At 28.8% G+C, this 15,404-nt stretch overlaps 1 non-coding gene across 1 annotated transcript; it reads right to left on the bottom strand.

Annotated features, from left to right (window-relative positions):
• Window positions 1–13,682: 13,682 nt before the first annotated feature.
• Window positions 13,683–14,920, bottom strand: LOC105843309 (uncharacterized). The gene is made up of 2 exons (XR_010642994.1): window positions 14,633–14,920; window positions 13,683–14,395 (listed from the first exon to the last, which is right to left on the bottom strand). It is a non-coding gene; the product is annotated as an uncharacterized LOC105843309 (transcript).
• Window positions 14,921–15,404: the final 484 nt, after the last annotated feature.

Below are 15,404 nucleotides of genomic sequence, written 5' to 3'. Positions count from 1 at the left end.
TATATATTGTAAAAATATCGTCCACTATCAAGTCAATATTATATGATATACATACTAATTTTAGTTGATGAAGAAAGAGTTATAATCTTATAAAGTTAAAATCATTAAACAGTGTGATGCTTTCATAATCAAGAAGCCCATTTGTACATTACCAGTGAGTAAAATAAAATTATGAGTGAATAGATGAACTATTTACTCATAATTTTGGTAGTCTTTTTGTTTTCTTTTTATATTCGTTGAAATAGTTTATTGCGCGTGAAACATTTAGTTTTTATGCATCAGTTGATGACGGCGTTTGTTTTCTTTTTTATTTAAGCCATTACTGCAAGAAATCAGATGAAATCTTATCAATCATCTTTTTCATGTATTATTTGTAATATTTAAGTTTACTATTCAAAGTGCGTGGATAAAAACGTGATCTAATATTTTAGTATATTTTTTATATAAATAGATTTTTCAATGAATAGTTTAATTTATATAGTTGTATAGCTGTTATACAGCTGGTATTTCTAAAGTATGTTTTTAAAAAAACTTAAAATACTTTATGGTGTTAATCGTAAATAGTCTGTTTATCAAACATTTATTTGTAATTGCATTCCAAACATGAATGAGCTATTGATGAGAATTGTATGATTATTATTATCATGTAAAAATTTGGCTGAACTTTGGGATGGTGAGCGGGATATTTATGGTTGGAGAGTTGGTTAGGATAACAAATTATTGCTTCTACTCTATCTTCATAAACTTGTGCTTGCGTATCACAAATGTTTGAACTAACCAATACTTTGCTTTATTGTGCTCTGAGTACTCAAGACGAGGAGGAATTGAGTGGTTTTTTTAAAGTATAAGTGTAGCATTTCTAATATCATAAAGGTTGAAACGTAGTCAAGGGTTACTTATATGCTAACAGTTAAGTCTTGCAGCCAGATTTATAAAACAAATAAAATGGTAGCAGTTATATGCACTTTCCTCAAAATCCATTAAAAAAATTATTTTTGAAGTTGTTGAAGTTTTTTTATTTAGGAGTTTTTAATTTGGACAAACAAAAAAAAAAACTTTCTGCTATGTCCATTAATTTATATATCTTTTGTTTTATTTTGAATTTGTGTGACCAATACAACAAATGGGCTTCTTATTAAGTTTTTGAAACATTTTATAACAATTCAAAAAATATTTTTCTTGGTTAATACAGAAAGTTTCAATAAAAAAATAAAACTATAGTTGATTAGGAAACCGGGATGAGCTCTGGAGGAGGGATGAAGGCATCGAAAGTTTAGCCTATGGGCGCAAAGTTCTAAAAATCGCTTCCGAATACTATATACATAACAAATACATTTCAACATCTATCACTAAACTACAATTTTGACTTGTTTAATTAATGGGTAGGGTAAAAATGGGGGACTTGATTATCGGCAGACGGAGATTTTTTTTAAAGTTTTCAATTTCTGGACTGTAAATTATGTACCGAAACACAAATAAAACACAAACAATTATATGCGACACCTGCTACTCCAGAGAAAGAATTTGAACCCCGGCGAAATTAATGTTTCACAAGAGATTTTGGAATCTTAGAAGCAATGTGAGTGTAATCGAAGTAATTAATGCAAGTCCATTAAAACGTTGATTAAAAAGAAAGTTCTGGAAAATATTATCAAAGACAAATTAAAAAACATCTATGTTCATAAAAAGCTTATTGAAGAAAAAGGTTGCGGAAGCTGTGGCACCTGGACAAGAGCAAATACTTGTTGACTTTCTTAACAGTGAATATGCTGACAAAATAAATAGTCCTCTCCCAGATGAAATGATTCGCGCTCAGAGAGTATATAAAACTATATAAAGTTATATAGTTATCCAATCATTATTAAATCATACTAAGTATACAAAAAAAAAGAATAATGAACGCATTTGAGTGTACCAAACATCATACAGAAATAGCAAGAAAATGCTATTTTCTCCATTCATTTAATAAAAAATTGGCAGTTTCATAGTATACAGTGTTTTCCTTTGTTTTAGAATCGATCCAACAAAGTAGGAACATCTCCTAGATTTTATATTTGAAAGCGGTATTATATTTTTTTCTTTTATAATTGTGTTGGTTTGGATGGTAAACATTTGTTGCAAAGATGCAACAAGCAATTGAGCTTGTAGTTTTTTTAACTGTCTTTTGAGTTTTTTTCAAATAGAAGGTTACCCTAGATTTCTGAAAATTGGTTGAAATCAAGTTAACTTTAAAGTTGGAACCAATGCTATATAGAGTATCCTATGCTACGTGTAGTTGATGTAGATTCGGAAGGTTGTGGTTGAGACGTAGTAATAACTGGTCGAGTTGGTAGTACTGGTATAGATGGGGGTGACTTTCAAGATAAAAACGGTTTAATAATATAGTTTTTAAATGTGTTAGCAGTATTTAATTTTGGCTGATTAATTATATTGATGGAAGCAAACCGTTATTTTGAAACCCAATGAATATTTGTATGTGTGAAAAAACTTCAATTAAAATTTTCTTTACATAAAACTGATTAAGTAATTTTTTTTCAAATTCTTTTGACAATAAACACTGATATCGGCTTCAGAATGTATGACAAATAAATTGGTATGAAAATTTATTGATAACGTTTCTTATGTTTATCTCCGATTAAAATATAATAACTATTCCTAAATTTGTTGGTATGTTCCTACTTAATTAAATTTAAATAGGGTTTTTACAAATAATATGAAAGCCTTATTTACCAAGTAACAGTAAGTATATTTCATTCATTTCATACCTTACTGTATCCATTTTTATCTAATAACCTTTTCCTAATAGTAAAAAAAAATTAATTTTTAACAAAGGTTAAATATCTAATAAAATGAAAGTTTTAATAATCTTATTTTAATTTATTGCTATAAAATTTTACAGCTAGAAAAGATTCTTAAATATATGAAATGTTTTCTGTAAAACTAATTATCATTAAGCATAAAGCACTTTTGAAACATTCATTGATATTTCTTACATCTACACATTTTTGCAAATACATTTCACAATTATCTGTATTGCAACCATTGGTTGATCTTGAGAATAATACTAACTAATATGTATATAGTATTTGACAAATTTTTTATATAATCAAAAATGCATACAAAATCTATATATACTTTTTTATTATTTTTATTTAAAAATACTCTAATGGTCTTATGTGTTATGGGAACTAATGGTCTTATCACGAAGCAACGCAACAAGGCCATAAGCATTTAATTAGTTGGTTCCCAATTTCAAGCCTAACCGATAACGTATATGCTTCGAGCAGGATTTAAATTCGCAACCCATGTGCTACGACTTCTATGCTCTAAACAATGAGCCACGGCTGCTCAATATAAAAATTAAGTTCATGACTGTGGCAAAAAGAAGACAATATTTGTCTTATTACTACGGCTCGTAAGCTGTGACGTGTTGAAACTTTCTTTTAGTTATACATTTTTCAATGACAATTAGGATTGATCTTAGAATCCAGATTCAGGTCAGAATCTAGGGAGGGGCAAAAGTTCGCATTCAAATAAACCCCATGGTTTTATACTTTTCTTATTAAAATGTTACAATTGAGCATAAAAATTAACTAAGGAGATTTAAACTCATCTATCTGTATATAACGTTGCCCTAGGCAATTATTAGTTGTTTTTTAAAGTCACTCAGTGGGCGACTTTAAAGTAATATGGCGAGTTCAATTGGGCGAGAATCAGTATATTTGACATACTGTACAATTTATAATGGTACTGCCAACTACTTTCATAAAATTTAAAGAAATCTACATAGTGCCTTAGCTGAAGGAATAAGCTATCTAATGATGTGTAGTGCAGTTATGTAAGTCTAATAATAGCCTGTCAACATCAATTTTAGTGCGTATGTAGGCGAGGTTCAAATAAGTTACCCTATAGTTTTGGCTAAAATCAAAGCGTTTTATTGATCTATCATCCATCAGGGACAGTCCAGACCATCAATTAAGGAAGGAGGTAGGGGAAGGGGGGGCTGGAGCAATTTTTAAATTTTTTTCAACAACCCCATATATTATGTAACAGTTTATTAATTTTTGTTTAGATATCAGATATTGTTTGGATGTTATTGGAATAATTTTTAGTTTTTTCAGTGCTTCTTTAAAACGAAATTTTATTATAATGAACATGCTAAAGCCACAACACAATGAGTTGAGAGGCATTACACTTTGCTTACGTTTAGTGCTTAGATCCCAAAAACAATTAATGCACTGGAAAAATTACATTTAAATGGAACGACAGATCGTTTTCATCAAAAGCCAGTTTTATTAATATCAATTAGGGAAAGTAATTTTATTTCATAAAGTTACTTTTCCTAAATATGTCCAGGTTTGAAACGAGCTCTGGACATATTTTTGCAAAAGAAGGCGTGAAGTTCCTGGTTAAATGCACTTTCGCAGTGCTCTGTGGCAAGACCCTTAGGTCTTCTTGGGGCAGTCAAATAATAACAACAACAAAAAAACTTCGTCTTTATGATGTGCTGTACATGAGTTCTCTCTAACAATTGTGCTCATTCAGCTGTTTCAAAAAAAATTTGCACTTTTACTGGGCATAAATACAATTTTTTCTCATGAAAGATATTGTTGAAACTATTTTTGCAATCAGTAATTTCTATGACGTTGTTCTTGGACTTAGTATCCAAAGTTTACCTGCATCTGAATTTACTGCATCTGCATATTAATTTAATCAGAAGTTTAAATATGGCAGCGTATATCTACAAGGATGAAGGATGATGGAGGAATCACAATACTGCCTAATGATCTCTCTGTTGTTTTTGATTTGTGTGACCAGGCGAAATATCCAAACCATTCACAAGTTGTTTTAAAATATTAAATTATGTCCTGTAAGTGTTGCCAGTGTTTAACCAAGCTTCTCAACCCTGCAATTAAAAACTGGCTAAAAATATGATTGACAGAAAACAGACAAGTCGAATCGGCCTTAACTAATGTGCAGAGAATAACTTCAGTAAATTTTGAATTTAGTTAAACAACTGAACTCTTTAATCTTAGTCATAGACACTCTGACATAGCCGCATAAAATGACGATTTCATCAACCATGTTAGAGACGATTTTTGATCTTGTCTTTGTTGTAATTTATGTAAATGACTTCTATGTTTATTTGTAAACGAATTCTTTACTTTGCTCCTTGGATGGTTTTAACATTCGATTGATCGGGTATTCGGTGAACTACATAAGATTAAGAGGCAACCTCGTTTGGCTGTAAAGAACCCTTTTGTTAATGCAGTTTGCACTATAAGAATCATTAAAGATAATTTTTGAGATGAAAACATCTCAACATCAAAACGACACATTTAAATATAGAAGCAACCGTCTCATTTGTAGTGCAAATCAAATTTTTTTACTTTTTAATGACATACCGTAAAAAATTAATCTAATAAAATCAATTATCAAAAACTTCTCTAACAACGATAAAATTGAAAAAATTGTGAAAAAAAAATTATGAAAAACGTTATTATGTTAAGAAATATAGTTTTTTATACCAAAAAAGTATAAAATTCATTGATTTTTATTTTTTTTCTGCTATTCTTAGAGTAACGTTTTGCGGTTGCAAATGAGCAATCAATTCAATGAACTTCTGATCATTAAACTGATTGATTTTTATATTATTGTATATTTCACTTACTTACTTATAAAATTCAATCAGTTCAATGATCAGAGTTCATTGAATTGATTGCTCATTTGCAACCGAAAAACTTTATTCTAAGTAGAACGTTTTTTAAGAAAACTATGCTACTGGCATTATATGAAAAATGAAAAACTATAGTATATAAGAAAGCTTCTGCATCAGATTTTTATATTGTATATTTCACTTAAAAAAGTTATTTTAAAAAATACCCATATTAATGATGCATTTATATCTTTGGTTGCATATTAAATCACAGGAAGTTTAATTAGAAAAGATTATGCTCTACAATTTTCCAGGATCTAACACTGGAATAAATATTGCAAGTTCATTCATTGCAATCCAAATTGATTGGGATATTTCTAAAATAAAAAAATAAATAAATCTAAGTTCTTCAAGACAGCGCATATAACATAAAGTATAGTATAAAATGTAACTTGGAATTGACTTGAAGAAGTCCTCAGGCATTTCATAATTTATTTATTAACTGCAGCTAGTTATCAAAGATACCCTTTTTGATGAGGTTTGAATGCACAAAATAATAAAGAAATGCAGAAAAATCAGTATTCATTTTAACCATTCCAGTTTGACTAGCATCGAATTGAAAAGATTACCGAAACAACTAGATTGCCAAATTGTATCACGTTTATGATCAATCCTAGATGTTCCAACAAGATAGAATTCTACGCATTTAATGTTGGATTAATGTGAGACTCTTAGATTTATACAAATTTATACAGATTTACACAGCAGGGCACCCTCATTTATTAAAATTAATGTTAATTTCGATTGCATGGAAGTTATTTGAAAATGTATTTGGATTTTTACAATCTTTTTTTTATGATTACTGATACAGTCTGTAAACCAAAATCAATGCTTTCATAAGAAATCAGTCACACTTCAGCATTATTTAATTTTCTCGGAAGGCTTGCAGCACTTTAATGTACTAAAGCGTGAAGTAGATTCACGCTTTAGTACATTAAAGTGCTGTAGACTTTGACTACAGCTGTTGATCTAAGGTATAAACTTCACATTTTCTTGAAGAGCAAATATATTTGGCTAAAATTGACTTTTGTCCTAGATAAAGGATAAAATTAAATCAAATAATAAGAATGATGACCCAACTATTATGACAGAAACTGGACACATCTTTATTAATATGACACCTTCCTCCAATATTGCTGATTCCATACCAATTAATAAAAAATTGCAGTCACCAATCAAAAAGTAAAGTTCGACCAATAAAGGTTGTCAGCCCTCTTTATCAACTTTATTATCTCCATCAACATTAGCTTCATATGCATCAAATTTAAGAATGACAATCGCAAAAAATTTAGTTCTTGTGCGTATTGGCTTTTCTCTTCATGGAGTCTCTCAACCATTTATTGTTCGTGATAGGCTGGCCATTGATCGAACAGTGTTTAAATATAGTTGCATCATTAAAGGTTGATTTATTTTATTAACAAGCATTACACAATAGTAAGTATGTATTTTAATCAGTCTCATCCAAGTAATTGGCCTATTATGTGAGGCTTAGTTCCTGAGTCAGAAAAGTAACCATTATGTTTCAAAAAGGGATAATCCGGCTTGTGTACAACAGCCTATTGAGGGTTTCTGGTAAACCTTTAAAAACTAAAAAACTATTGGAAAGCTCAAAATAAAGATCACTTTCAAAATCTTGTTAATTTTTTTTAAACAAGAATTCATCCTTTTTTGAAAAAAGTTGGCAATAACTTTGTAAATATGTGCAAACATGTAAACAGAAAAGTTGGCGCGGTGCGTCTGATTAAGCTAGTTATGAAAGCTTTTATTCCTTCTCGTTGTTGTTCAAGCTCTGCTCATTGTTTATTCCTTCTTGTGTCGCTGCTACTTTTATTCGTAGTTAATCTTTTTGGACTCTCTGGAGATAAAATCTATTTATTTGAGATTACTGAACCTTGTGTTTTGTCTCGTTAGTTAGTCCAGAGACTTTAAAAAAATTTTAGAGTGTGAATAACAAAAGTAAGTTTTAGATTCCGTTTCTTATTCACGGGTCATCCTGTCTAAGCATAAAACAGACCTGTTTGCACACCTAAAGTAAATGTTTTATTTGAAAAAAAATGTCACCAGAAACGGTTTGTATTGTCAAAACCACGAAACTTTGTACAACTATTGTCTAAATTTTGATAAAACTCTGTCAACGTCTTTCAATAAGAGTTAAACCGGCAGGTCATAGATTGGTGTTCGAGATAACTTCGATAAGATAACAAAGATAATAAGGTAAGTTCTAGAGATGGTGGAAATTTTAAAGTTTGTAATATCTAATTTATTATTACAACATATATACATATATATATATATATATATATATATATATATATATATATATATATATATATATATATATATATATATATATATATATTACTATTATTATATATTGTAATATATATTATACTATTATATATATTGTTAATATATTATCATAAATAAATTTTGTAATATTGATACTAGTATTAAATAAGAATGTTTTAAAAATAACAGTGATCGGAGCCTGAGAACAAAATGCACCTGAAAAATCGAGACCCACTATCTCAAATGTGGAAAAAAGAAAATAACAGTTTTTTTTTGTAAAATCTCAAAATAGATCAAAAATCATCGTCAAAATTAATTTATCTAAAAAACTTCTTATCGTTTAAAAATGACAATCAAGAAAAGTTTGAAAACCCTCTATATGAGGGTTTGTCAGCTTTACGAGGTCAAAACTTTAGAACGTTATAATATTTTTTTACTAAATTAGATCTTTAGAGGTGAAGTTTAGACGTGTTTATAATGGTAGTGTTTTTTTTTTAAAATGCTATTACTGCCCCCTTTTCCTAACAAATATTAGGACTTTAGGGCCCTAATTTAACGGCAAATTTTAATCAAATAAAATCTTTACAGAGAAACACACATACGGCCCAAGGTACAAGTAAATTATATGACTTTAGGTACAAGGCTTGATAAACTCACGCAAAACGTAATCTTACAGAAAACCTGAATTGAGAGGAAACTTATTCAACATTACATATCGTTCTTAAGTAACAAACAATATAATATACAAGAACTTATAAAAAAAAACATTTTTTCTACCAATTTGAGAAGAAACGGAGAAAATTTACATTAGACTATTGAAACTGCATTTTTCGATTATGCGTTGCTACTTGCCGAAGCAACGCTCTCTGAGAATCAAAATAGGATTAAAAATTAATTATTTTTTAATAATACCTTTAATCATTAAACAACGATTGTAAATAAACAATTTTTAAAAAATAAGAATATTTATAGAAAATCATTGAATTGCCCAAATATAAGGAATATTTATCAAAAAGGATCTAAATGTATAACAAAGTCATAAGATTCATATAAATTTCAAATCAAAATATAAATTTTTAAAATATTATACCAATAAGATTATACCGTCTTCTTCGTCCTACGAACATATGTTTTATTTTCTTGTATAATTGTATGTTGATTGTTTTTGTTAAACAGCAAAATAAATGAAATAAAAAAAAAGAATAAAAGTAAAGGTTAAAATCAAAAATCAAACACGCGCGTTTCATTTTTAAGCTACGTTACACTTGCAACAATTTTATCAAAAATTCTATTATTGAAATCCTTAATTAAAATTTTATGAAACTTAATGAAACCCTAAATGAAACTTTTACCAAATTTGTTTAAAGGCTTTTATGAAATTATGAAGCTTTTATTTTATGAAAATTTATTTTATGAATCTTTTATTTTATGAAAAATAAAATAAGCTTAAAAACTTTTAATTTTAGATTTTTTAAAAGCAAGTCAAAATAAAAATTTTTGTTAATGACACGGAATGGAGCCTCCTACTTTAAAATAGCCCCGAGCCCCAAAAATTTTAAATCTGCCACTATGTTTTGTCAATGCAGCAAGCCTCACAAAAAATTTACTTTTTGTGTTTGTTTCTCAGTGTGTTTGAGTTATTGTTTGTGTTTGTGAGTGTGTGTGTGTGTGTGTGTGTGTGTGTGTGTGTGTGTGAGTGTGTGTGTGTGTGTGTGTGTGTGTGAGTGAGAGAGAGAGAGAGTTTGTGTGTGCGCTGTTTTGCAAATTTTTTAAATATTAGCTTTTAAAATTTTTAAGTCTTTGAATTAAACTTTGAACGTCAATACCTTTTCTAAGTCAAGGTTGGTCTGTTCCACACCTACAATGTATATACTTATTCTTTATATAGTAGCTTTAATTTATATAGAAGCTTTATTTCAATATTTAATAAGTGGTTAAAAATAAAAATCTTTGCGTTGAATAAACGATTAACGTTTAAGGGCTTCTTGTTGTGAAATATGTTTAATACTTTTAAACTTTTTATTGTAAAATTGTAAACTTCTGATAAAAAAATGGTGGGCAGCATGACGATTATTTTCTTTATAAAGTTTCTATAAAGTTTTCTTTCTGACCTGAGCGTATCAGGATCATCAGCTTGTTTATTAGTTTTAAAGAAAATAAAAGTTTTAATGTAAACTCGTTTTTCTTTTAAGAAAAAAAATTGTCTTTCTTATTGTGTGTTAAAATCCATTTTTTGTTAGAATTAGGCATTCAATGGAAGTGACCGCCTCCTAACTGCTTGATTTTCTTATATATTGCTCAAAAAAAAAATAAAACCTGTTAAGGAAAAATCAAATTTTCAAAAATGTTCCGTTCGCTCGGAATCCTGTTTTAAAATTATGCTTCATAAAAAAATTTTCGAAACTAACTTTTTGCAACCTTTGAATCCGTTTTTTTAGAAAGACAGGAAATCGAACATAACTTTTTTAGTTAATATCAGACTTAACCTATAAGCTCTTCATAAAAATTATGAAAAGGTTGCGTTAAAGTGTGCGCAAAAGTACAAAACTTTCTGATTTGTCAATTTAAGAGGGATTTATTTCTAAAGGCGAAGTATCTCCCGTTTTTGACACAATATCTACAATACTTATATATTCTTGCAGAATATGCAAGTATCCTAGGTATTGTGTCAAAAATTACAAAAAAAGTTGTGTGATACTTAAGGCCTATTCATATGTTGAGGATCCAAATTGAGAAAAAACTTTTTAGTTTTCTTTAAAAATGACACATTACAGGAAAAGCGCTGAATTTTGTTAGAATTTAATCATGTTTAAATGCTAATGTAAGATGGTTCGAACGTAATAATAAAATAAACTTGCGTAATTTCATTACACATATGATAAAAAAATGAAATGAAAAATGAACAAAAATTGATCAACAAGAAAAGTATACAACAAATTAAATGATGCATAAATGAAAAAAAAATTGAAAAATAAATTGATCTTTCATAAGTACAATTTTTTAGACACATCAAGCAAGTCAACACATTATAAATATACTCTACTCTGCTGCAGTAGATTTCTTTTAAAATATTGATATGACTGTATAATAGTCTTCTTCGGATAATTATTAATTGCCACAACCAATGTTTAGAAAAAGATTACCTACTAAACAGATAATGTTTTCAGTTAGGTAGATTATGTCCTTTAGAGAAACTGGGCAAAGAAAAGTATTTTTTTCTCAACAATTTCTCATGCAATTGATTCTGATCACAGATATAGATACTTCAAAGTATTAGAGAGACTGCAGTGGCTAATGAAACAACATCACCTATTCCCTGATGCATTGAAGTTAAGTAAACACGCTTCTCATGAAAAATATGTCCACATAAAAACTCATTCTGTTCTTGCTAAAATACACTCTTTTGCTCTTTATGCATTAAACCGGAATAACATTCCATCAAAATATATTGAGCCAGATTAATGTTTTATTATTTAACTGTTTAAAAGCTTCAATAATTGCCTTTTTCCGTTGATAATCTTTCATCAGATGTTTTATATATAGTTAACTGCATCCATAGCAGCAATTTCCAAGTCAAAAATAGAATCAGCATCTTTATTGAACATAATAGCATTGCTAAATTTTTATACTCAATATTATTATGCGCTATCTTTTGCTTTTCACCCGCTGCCGAATTTCAATATGGTTACTCTATAAAGAATGTCATGCAAAATACCGCTTTCAAATATAAAATCTAGGAGATGTTCCTACTTTGTTGGATCGATTCTAAAACAAAGGAAAACACTGTATACTATGAAACTGCCAATTTTTTATTAAATGAATGGAGAAAATAGCATTTTCTTGCTATTTCTGTATGATGTTTGGTACACTCAAATGCGTTCATTATTCTTTTTTTTTGTATACTTAGTATGATTTAATAATGATTGGATAACTATATAACTTTATATAGTTTTATATACTCTCTGAGCGCGAATCATTTCATCTGGGAGAGGACTATTTATTTTGTCAGCATATTCACTGTTAAGAAAGTCAACAAGTATTTGCTCTTGTCCAGGTGCCACAGCTTCCGCAACCTTTTTCTTCAATAAGCTTTTTATGAACATAGATGTTTTTTAATTTGTCTTTGATAATATTTTCCAGAACTTTCTTTTTAATCAACGTTTTAATGGACTTGCATTAATTACTTCGATTACACTCACATTGCTTCTAAGATTCCAAAATCTCTTGTGAAACATTAATTTCGCCGGGGTTCAAATTCTTTCTCTGGAGTAGCAGGTGTCGCATATAATTGTTTGTGTTTTATTTGTGTTTCGGTACATAATTTACAGTCCAGAAATTGAAAACTTTAAAAAAAATCTCCGTCTGCCGATAATCAAGTCCCCCATTTTTACCCTACCCATTAATTAAACAAGTCAAAATTGTAGTTTAGTGATAGATGTTGAAATGTATTTGTTATGTATATAGTATTCGGAAGCGATTTTTAGAACTTTGCGCCCATAGGCTAAACTTTCGATGCCTTCATCCCTCCTCCAGAGCTCATCCCGGTTTCCTAATCAACTATAGTTTTATTTTTTTATTGAAACTTTCTGTATTAACCAAGAAAAATATTTTTTGAATTGTTATAAAATGTTTCAAAAACTTAATAAGAAGCCCATTTGTTGTATTGGTCACACAAATTCAAAATAAAACAAAAGATATATAAATTAATGGACATAGCAGAAAGTTTTTTTTTTTGTTTGTCCAAATTAAAAACTCCTAAATAAAAAAACTTCAACAACTTCAAAAATAATTTTTTTAATGGATTTTGAGGAAAGTGCATATAACTGCTACCATTTTATTTGTTTTATAAATCTGGCTGCAAGACTTAACTGTTAGCATATAAGTAACCCTTGACTACGTTTCAACCTTTATGATATTAGAAATGCTACACTTATACTTTAAAAAAACCACTCAATTCCTCCTCGTCTTGAGTACTCAGAGCACAATAAAGCAAAGTATTGGTTAGTTCAAACATTTGTGATACGCAAGCACAAGTTTATGAAGATAGAGTAGAAGCAATAATTTGTTATCCTAACCAACTCTCCAACCATAAATATCCCGCTCACCATCCCAAAGTTCAGCCAAATTTTTACATGATAATAATAATCATACAATTCTCATCAATAGCTCATTCATGTTTGGAATGCAATTACAAATAAATGTTTGATAAACAGACTATTTACGATTAACACCATAAAGTATTTTAAGTTTTTTTAAAAACATACTTTAGAAATACCAGCTGTATAACAGCTATACAACTATATAAATTAAACTATTCATTGAAAAATCTATTTATATAAAAAATATACTAAAATATTAGATCACGTTTTTATCCACGCACTTTGAATAGTAAACTTAAATATTACAAATAATACATGAAAAAGATGATTGATAAGATTTCATCTGATTTCTTGCAGTAATGGCTTAAATAAAAAAGAAAACAAACGCCGTCATCAACTGATGCATAAAAACTAAATGTTTCACGCGCAATAAACTATTTCAACGAATATAAAAAGAAAACAAAAAGACTACCAAAATTATGAGTAAATAGTTCATCTATTCACTCATAATTTTATTTTACTCACTGGTAATGTACAAATGGGCTTCTTGATTATGAAAGCATCACACTGTTTAATGATTTTAACTTTATAAGATTATAACTCTTTCTTCATCAACTAAAATTAGTATGTATATCATATAATATTGACTTGATAGTGGACGATATTTTTACAATATATAGTAAATGATATGTTTTCTATTTAAAGTGCAAAACTGAAATACAATTAAATATAAAATCAGTTTTTATAAATGAGAAGAACTTTAAAAACATTGACAGCAAATCCCAACTTCAAGTTGTTTAATATTTCCAATAAGGCTGATTGTTCCTCCGGTTGTATTCAACTTTGCGTATTTTCTTGTCTCATACTTTGTTTTACATGGTAATGCACTCTTTGATACGCATTCTTTTGATATAACAAAATCTGCCAGTTTGAAATAGTCAACTTTGTTAGAATTAAACTTCATTACAATCTCGTAAGTACCGTTTTCATTTGTTATCGCGATTTGTTCTTCAGAGCACATAAACGTTGGTTCGTTTCGGTTCAGTTGAAAAGATCTTTTAATTCGTTTCTCGTTAATGCCTTCTTGCTTTTTGCTAAGTAAATTTTTCACACTTTGCTCAACCTTTTCGTATAAACTCTTTATGCTTGTTTTGCTGCCAGTTAGGGCATTGTGCGACATTGAGATAAAACTTGTGAACTGAACTTTATCCTTGCTACTTTCTTTGACTTCATATAACAATGCAACAAGGAGGCAGTTCAAAAAAATTATTGATGTTATAACCTTTGTATTCTAAAGAAAACAAACTGTATTTACATATTTTCAACTACTTAAGAAATCAAATAAGTTAAAGTCGACGAATATAAATAAATCAAAATAAATGCCTATTGAAGAAAGGTAGCTAGTGGCGGGGTTTTGATAAATTGATTTTCAAATGCAAGGAAAGCTGCTTATAGGTAATTATTGGTTGTAGCAGACATGTCTTTAATTAACTTACATACGTACACCAAAAAATAAGCAACATGCTACCTTCATTTTTTTATTCTTTTGATTATTCACCAAAACAACTGCTTTTTTGACGTTTAAGAATTTTCAACTCACTGTGCACGAATAAGTTGTACGACATATTTAAAGCTCTTCAATATGCTAGCAGAGCTACAAGTTTGTTTCGTTAATGTCAAAATATTTTCGTAAGCTGCCAATACTTTCAGATCACAGTGTCAGACTTTCTACAGTTTTAATACAGAAACTTTGTTTTACTTTTGACAACAAAAAAAATTTGAAACTAGAGAAACCGATGCGATTTAGTTAAGTAGATTAGATTCAAAGAAACATGATATTTCTTTGACGCAGTGTTTATGCAGGAAAACGTAGCGCATAAATTATATATAAAATATTTATAAACTTAATTATGTATTTAAAGTATTGATAAAATATTTTATTTCTCATTTTCCCATTATTTGTATACTTTTTGGGAATCTGTTAAAGCCGACGTTTACGGAACTAAACAAGGCCCCACAAAAGCCTACTTATTTTGTGTGTTTATTTTTTTTGCAAATATAAAAAAATTTGCTTATAACATTTTCAACTTTTTTAAACTTTCCTATTAAACTTTGTTTAAAGTTAATTTATTTCCAAACTCCGTTTCATCACAATTATTGCAATATTTCTCAAAGTTCTCTTTAGGAGTGTTTTTAAAACATTGTTTCTAAAAATCTTGTTTATGAAATTAAATAATTTGTAGCTTGGCGTTTCTTCTATTTATAAGAATAAATTAAGAAAAGACCCTGGCTCTGTGGAC

Source organism: Hydra vulgaris, chromosome 13, assembly GCF_038396675.1.
Source record: "Hydra vulgaris chromosome 13, alternate assembly HydraT2T_AEP".
In the NCBI taxonomy this organism is placed as follows: domain Eukaryota; kingdom Metazoa; phylum Cnidaria; class Hydrozoa; order Anthoathecata; family Hydridae; genus Hydra; species Hydra vulgaris.
The sequence above is the reverse complement of the archived record's forward strand: the minus strand, read 5'-3'. Positions and strand labels throughout refer to the sequence as shown.